Source organism: Arabidopsis lyrata (genome assembly GCF_000004255.2).
Source record: "Arabidopsis lyrata subsp. lyrata unplaced genomic scaffold ARALYscaffold_1, whole genome shotgun sequence".
NCBI lineage: Eukaryota > Viridiplantae > Streptophyta > Magnoliopsida > Brassicales > Brassicaceae > Arabidopsis > Arabidopsis lyrata.
The window spans coordinates 18,549,652-18,555,346 of record NW_003302555.1 but is presented as its reverse complement, the minus strand read 5'-3'; positions in this window follow the sequence as shown (position 1 = coordinate 18,555,346).

Below are 5,695 nucleotides of genomic sequence, written 5' to 3'. Positions count from 1 at the left end.
GCCACACCCCAAAAAGATTTGAGACACAATAAAAGCGTGTTAGTGTTTTGGGAGTCAAATATGACGAGATCTAGTGTTTATGAGGGGGTATAAGACCTAGCCCGCACCCGGATCCCAAAAGATAAAGTAGTGTTTTTCCATTTAGAAGCTCCAAAACTGAAAACTCATAGGTTTTCGGCCACACTCACAAAGATTTGAGACGCAATAAGAAGCGTGGCTAGTGTTTTTGTAGTGAAATAAGACTAGATTTTGTGTTTAAGATTGGGTTTAAGAACTAGAACCGCAACCGGATCCCAAAAGCTAAAATAATGTTTTAGAAGCTCCAAAACAGAAAACTCATAAGACTTCCGCCACACCCACAAATATTTGAGAAGCAATAAGAAGCGTCATTAGTGTTTTTGGAGTGAATTATGACTAGATCTCATGTTTATGATTGGGTATAAGAACTAGAACCGCAACTGGATCCCAAAAGCTAAAGTAGTGTTTTTCCGATTAGAAGCTCCAATACCAAAAACTCATAAGACTTCGGCCACATCCACAAATATTTGAGAAGCAATAAAAAGCTTCGTTAGTATTTTGGGAGTGAATTATGAATAGATCTCGTGTTTATGATTGGGTATAAGAACTAGAACCGCAACCGGATTCCAAAAGCTAAAGTAGTGTTTTTCCGTTTAGAAGCTCTAAAACCGAAAACTCATAGGACTTCGGCCACACACACAAAGATTTGAGAAGCAATAAGAAGCTTGGCTAGTGTTTTTCGAGTGAAATATGACTAGATCTCGTGTTTATGATTGGGTTTAAGAACTAGAACCGCAACCGGATCCCAAAAGCTAAAATAATATTTTTCCGTCTAAAAGCTCCGAAACAGAAAACTCATAAGACGTCGGCCACACCCACAAATAATTGAGAAGCAATAGGAAGCTTCGTTAGTGTTTTTGGAGTGAATTATGACTAGATATCGTGTTTATGATTGGGTATAAGAACTAGAACCACAACCGTATCCCAAAAGCTAAAGTAGTGTTTTTCCGTTTAGAAGCTCCAAAACCGAAAACTCATAGGACTTCGGCAACACCCACAAATATTTGAGAAGCAATAAGAAGCTTGGCTAGTGTTTCTGGAGTGAAATATGACTAGATCTCGTGTTTATGATTGCGTTTAAGAACTAGAACCGCAACCGGGTCCCAAAAACTAAAGTAATGTTTTTCCGTTTCGAAGCTCCAAAATCGAAAACTCATAGGACTTCGGCCACACCCATAAAGATTTGAGAAGCAATAAGAAGCTTGATTAGTGTTTTTGGAGTCAAATATGACTAGATCTCGTGTTTATGATTGGGTATAAGACCTAGAACCGCAACCGGATCCCGTAAGCTAAAGTAGTGTTTTTCCATCTAGAAGCTCCAAAACTGAAAACTCATAGGACTTCGGCCACACCCACAAAGATTTGAGAAGCAATAAGAAGCTTGGCTAGTGTTTTGTAGTGAAATATGACTAGATCTCGTGTTTATGATTGGTTTAAGAACTAGAACCGCAACCGGATCCGAAAAGCTAAAATAATGTTTTAGAAGCTCCAAAACAGAAAACTCATAAGACTTCCGCCACACCCACAAATATTTGAGAAGCAATAAGAAGCGTTATTAGTGTTTTTGGAGTGAATTATGACTAGATCTCATGTTTATGATTGGGTATAAGAACTAGAACCGCAACTGGATCCCAAAAGCTAAAGTAGTGTTTTTCCAATTAGAAGCTCCAAAACCAAAAACTCATAAGACTTCGGCCACAGCCACAAATATTTGAGAAACAATAAAAAGCTTCGTTAGTATTTTTGGAGTGAATTATGAATAGATCTCGTGTTTATAATTGGGTATAAGAACTAGAACCGCAACCGGATTCCAAAAGCTAAAGTAGTGTTTTTCCGTTTAGAAGCTCCAAAACCGAAAACTCATAGGACTTCTGCCACACGCACAAAGATTTGAGAAGCAATAAGAAGCTTGGCTAGTGTTTTTCGAGTGAAATATGACTAGATCTCGTGTTTATGATTGGGTTTATGAACTAGAACCGCAACCGGATCCCAAAAGCTAAAATAATATTTTTCCGTCTAAAAGCTCTGAAACAGAAAACTCATAAGACGTCGGCCACACCCACAAATAATTGAGAAGCAATAGGAAGCTTCGTTAGTGTTTTTGGAGTGAATTATGACTAGATCTCGTGTTTATGATTGGGTATAAGAATTAGAACCGCAACCAGATCCTAATTAAAAGCTAAAGTAGTGTTTTTCCGTTTAGAAGCTCCAAAATCGAAAACTCATTGGACTTCGGCCACACCCAAAAAGATTTGAGATGCAATAAGAAGCTTGATTAGTGTTTTTGGAGTCAAATATGACTAGATCTCGTGTGTATGATTGGGTATAAGAACTAGAACCGCAACCGAATCCCAAAAGCTAAAGTAGTTTTTTTCCGTTTAGAAGCTCCAAAACCGAAAACTCATAGGACTTCGGCCACACCCACAAATATTTGAGAAGCAATAAGACGCTTGGCTAGTGTTTTTGGAGTGAAATATGACTAGATCTCGTGTTTATGATTGGGTATAAGAACTAGAACCGCAACTGGATCCCAAAAGCTAAAATAGTGTTTTTCCGTTTAGAAGCTCCAAAACAGAAAACTCATAAGACTTCGGACACACCCACAAATATTTGAGAAGCAATAAGAAACTTTGTTTCTGTTTTTGGAGTGAATTATGACTAGATCTCGTGTTTATGATTGGGTATAAGAATTAGAACCGCAACCAGATCCTAAAAGCTAAAGTAGTGTTTTTTCCGTTTAGAAGCTCCAAAACAGAAAACTCATAAGACTTCGGCCACACCCACAAATATTTGAGAAGCAATAAGAAACTTTGTTTGTGTTTTTGTAGTGAAATATGACTAGATCTCGTGTTTATGATTGGGTATAAGAACTAGAACCGCAACCGAATCCCAAAAGCTAAAGTAGTGTTTTTCCGTTTAGAAGCTCCAAAACCGAAAACTCATAGGACTTCGGCAACACCCACAAATATTTGAGAAGCAATAAGAAGCTTGGCTAGTGTTTCTGGAGTGAAATATGACTAGATCTCGTGTTTATGATTGGGTTTAAGAACTAGATCCGCAACCGGGTCCCAAAAACTAAAGTAATGTTTTTCCGTTTCGAAGCTCCAAAATCGAAAACTCATAGGACTTCGGCCACACCCAAAAAGATTTGAGAAGCAATAAGAAGCTTGATTAGTGTTTTTGGAGTCAAATATGACTAGATCTCGTGTTTATGATTGGGTATAAGACCTAGAACCGCAACCGGATCCCGTAAGCTAAAGTAGTGTTTTTCCATTTAGAAGCTCCAAAACTGAAAACTCATAGGACTTCGGCCACACTCACAAAGATTTGAGAAGCAATAAGAAGCTTGGCTAGTTTTTTTGTAGTGAAATATGACTAGATCTCGTGTTTATGATTGGTTTAAGAACTAGAACCACAACCGGATCCCAAAAGCTAAAATAATGTTTTAGAAGCTCCAAAACAGAAAACTCATAAGACTTCCGCCACACCCACAAATATTTGAGAAGCAATAAGAAGCGTCATTAGTGTTTTTGGAATGAATTATGACTAGATCTCATGTTTATGATTGGGTATAAGAACTAGAACCGCAACTGGATCCCAGAAGCTAAAGTAGTGTTTTTCCGATTAGAAGCTCCAAAACCAAAAACTCATAAGACTTCGGCCACAGCCACAAATATTTGAGAAGCAATAAAAAGCTTCGTTAGTATTTTTGGAGTGAATTATGAATAGATCTCGTGTTTATGATTGGGTATAAGAACTAGAACCGCAACCGGATTCCAAAAGCTAAAGTAGTGTTTTTCCGTTTAGAAGCTCCAAAACCGAAAACTCATAGGACTTCGGCCACACGCACAAAGATTTGAGAAGCAATAAGAAGCTTGGCTAGTGTTTTTCGAGTGAAATATGACTAGATCTCGTGTTTATGATTGGGTTTAAGAACTAGAACCGTAACCGGATCTCAAAAGCTAAAATAATATTTTTCCGTCTAAAAGCTCCGAAACAGAAAACTCATAAGACGTCGGCCACACCCACAAATAATTGAGAAGAAATAGGAAGCTTCGTTAGTGTTTTTGGAGTGAATTATGACTAGATCTCGTGTTTATGATTGGGTATAAAAATTAGAACCGCAACCAGATCCTAATTAAAAGCTAAAGTAGTGCTTTTCCGTTTAGAAGGTCCAAAATCGAAAACTCATAGGACTTCGGCCACACCCAAAAAGATTTGAGATGCAATAAGAAGCTTGATTAGTGTTTTTGGAGTGAAATATGACTAGATCTCGTGTGTATGATTGGGTATAAGAACTAGAACCGCAACCGGATCCCAAAAGCTAAAATAGTTTTTTTCCGTTTAGAAGCTCCAAAACCGAAAACTCATAGGACTTCGGCCACACCCACAAATATTTGAGAAGCAATAAGACGCTTGGCTAGTGTTTTTGGAGTGAAATATGACTAGATCTCGTGTTTATGATTGGGTATAAGAACTAGAACCGCAACTGGATCCCAAAAGCTAAAATAGTGTTTTTCCGTTTAGAAGCTCCAAAACAGAAAACTCATAAGACTTCGGACAAACCCACAAATATTTGAGAAGCAATAAGAAACTTCGTTTCAGTTTTTGGAGTGAATTATGACTAGATCTCGTGTTTATGATTGGGTATAAGAATTAGAACCGCAACCGCATCCTAAAAGCTAAAGTAGTGTTTTTCCGTTTAGAAGCTCCAAAATCAAATACTCATAGGACTTCGGCCACACCCATAAATATTTGAGAAGCAATAAGACGCTTGGCTACTGTTCATCGGAGTGAATATGACTAGATCTCGTGTTTATGATTGGGTATAAGAACTAGAACCGCAAATGGATCCCAAAAGCTAAAATAGTGTTTTTCCGTTTAGAAGCTCCAAAATAGAAAACTCATAAGACTTCGGCCAGACCCACAAATATTTGAGAAGCAATAAGAAATTTCGTTTGTGTTTTTGTAGTGAAATATGACTAGATCTCATGTTTATGATTGGGTATAAGAACTAGAACCGCAACCGAATCCCAAAAGCTAAAGTAGTGTTTTTCCGTTTAGAAGCTCCAAAACCGAAGACTCATAGGACTTCGGCAACACCCACAAATATTTGAGAAGCAATAAGAAGCTTGGCTAGTGTCTCTGGAGTGAAATATGACTAGATCTCGTGTTTATGATTGGGTTTAAGAACTAGAACCGCAATCGGGTCCCAAAAGCTAAAGTAGTGTTTTTCCGTTTCGAAGCTCCAAAATCGAAAACTCATAGGACTTCGGCCACACCCAAAAATATTTGAGAAGCAATAAGAAGCTTGATTAGTGTTTTTGGAGTCAAATATGACTAGATCTCGTGTTTATGATTGGGTATAAGACCTAGAACCGCAACTGGATCCCGTAAGCTAAAGTAGTGTTTTTCCATTTAGAAGCTCCAAAACTGAAAACTCATAGGACTTCTGCCACACCCACAAAGATTTGAGAAGCAACAAGAAGCTTGGCTAGTGTTTTTGTAGTGAAATATGACTAGATCTCGTGTTTATGATTGGGTTTAAGAACTAGAACCGCAACCGGATCCCAAAAGCTAAAATAATGTTTTAGAAGCTGCGGTGAGATTCACTCAT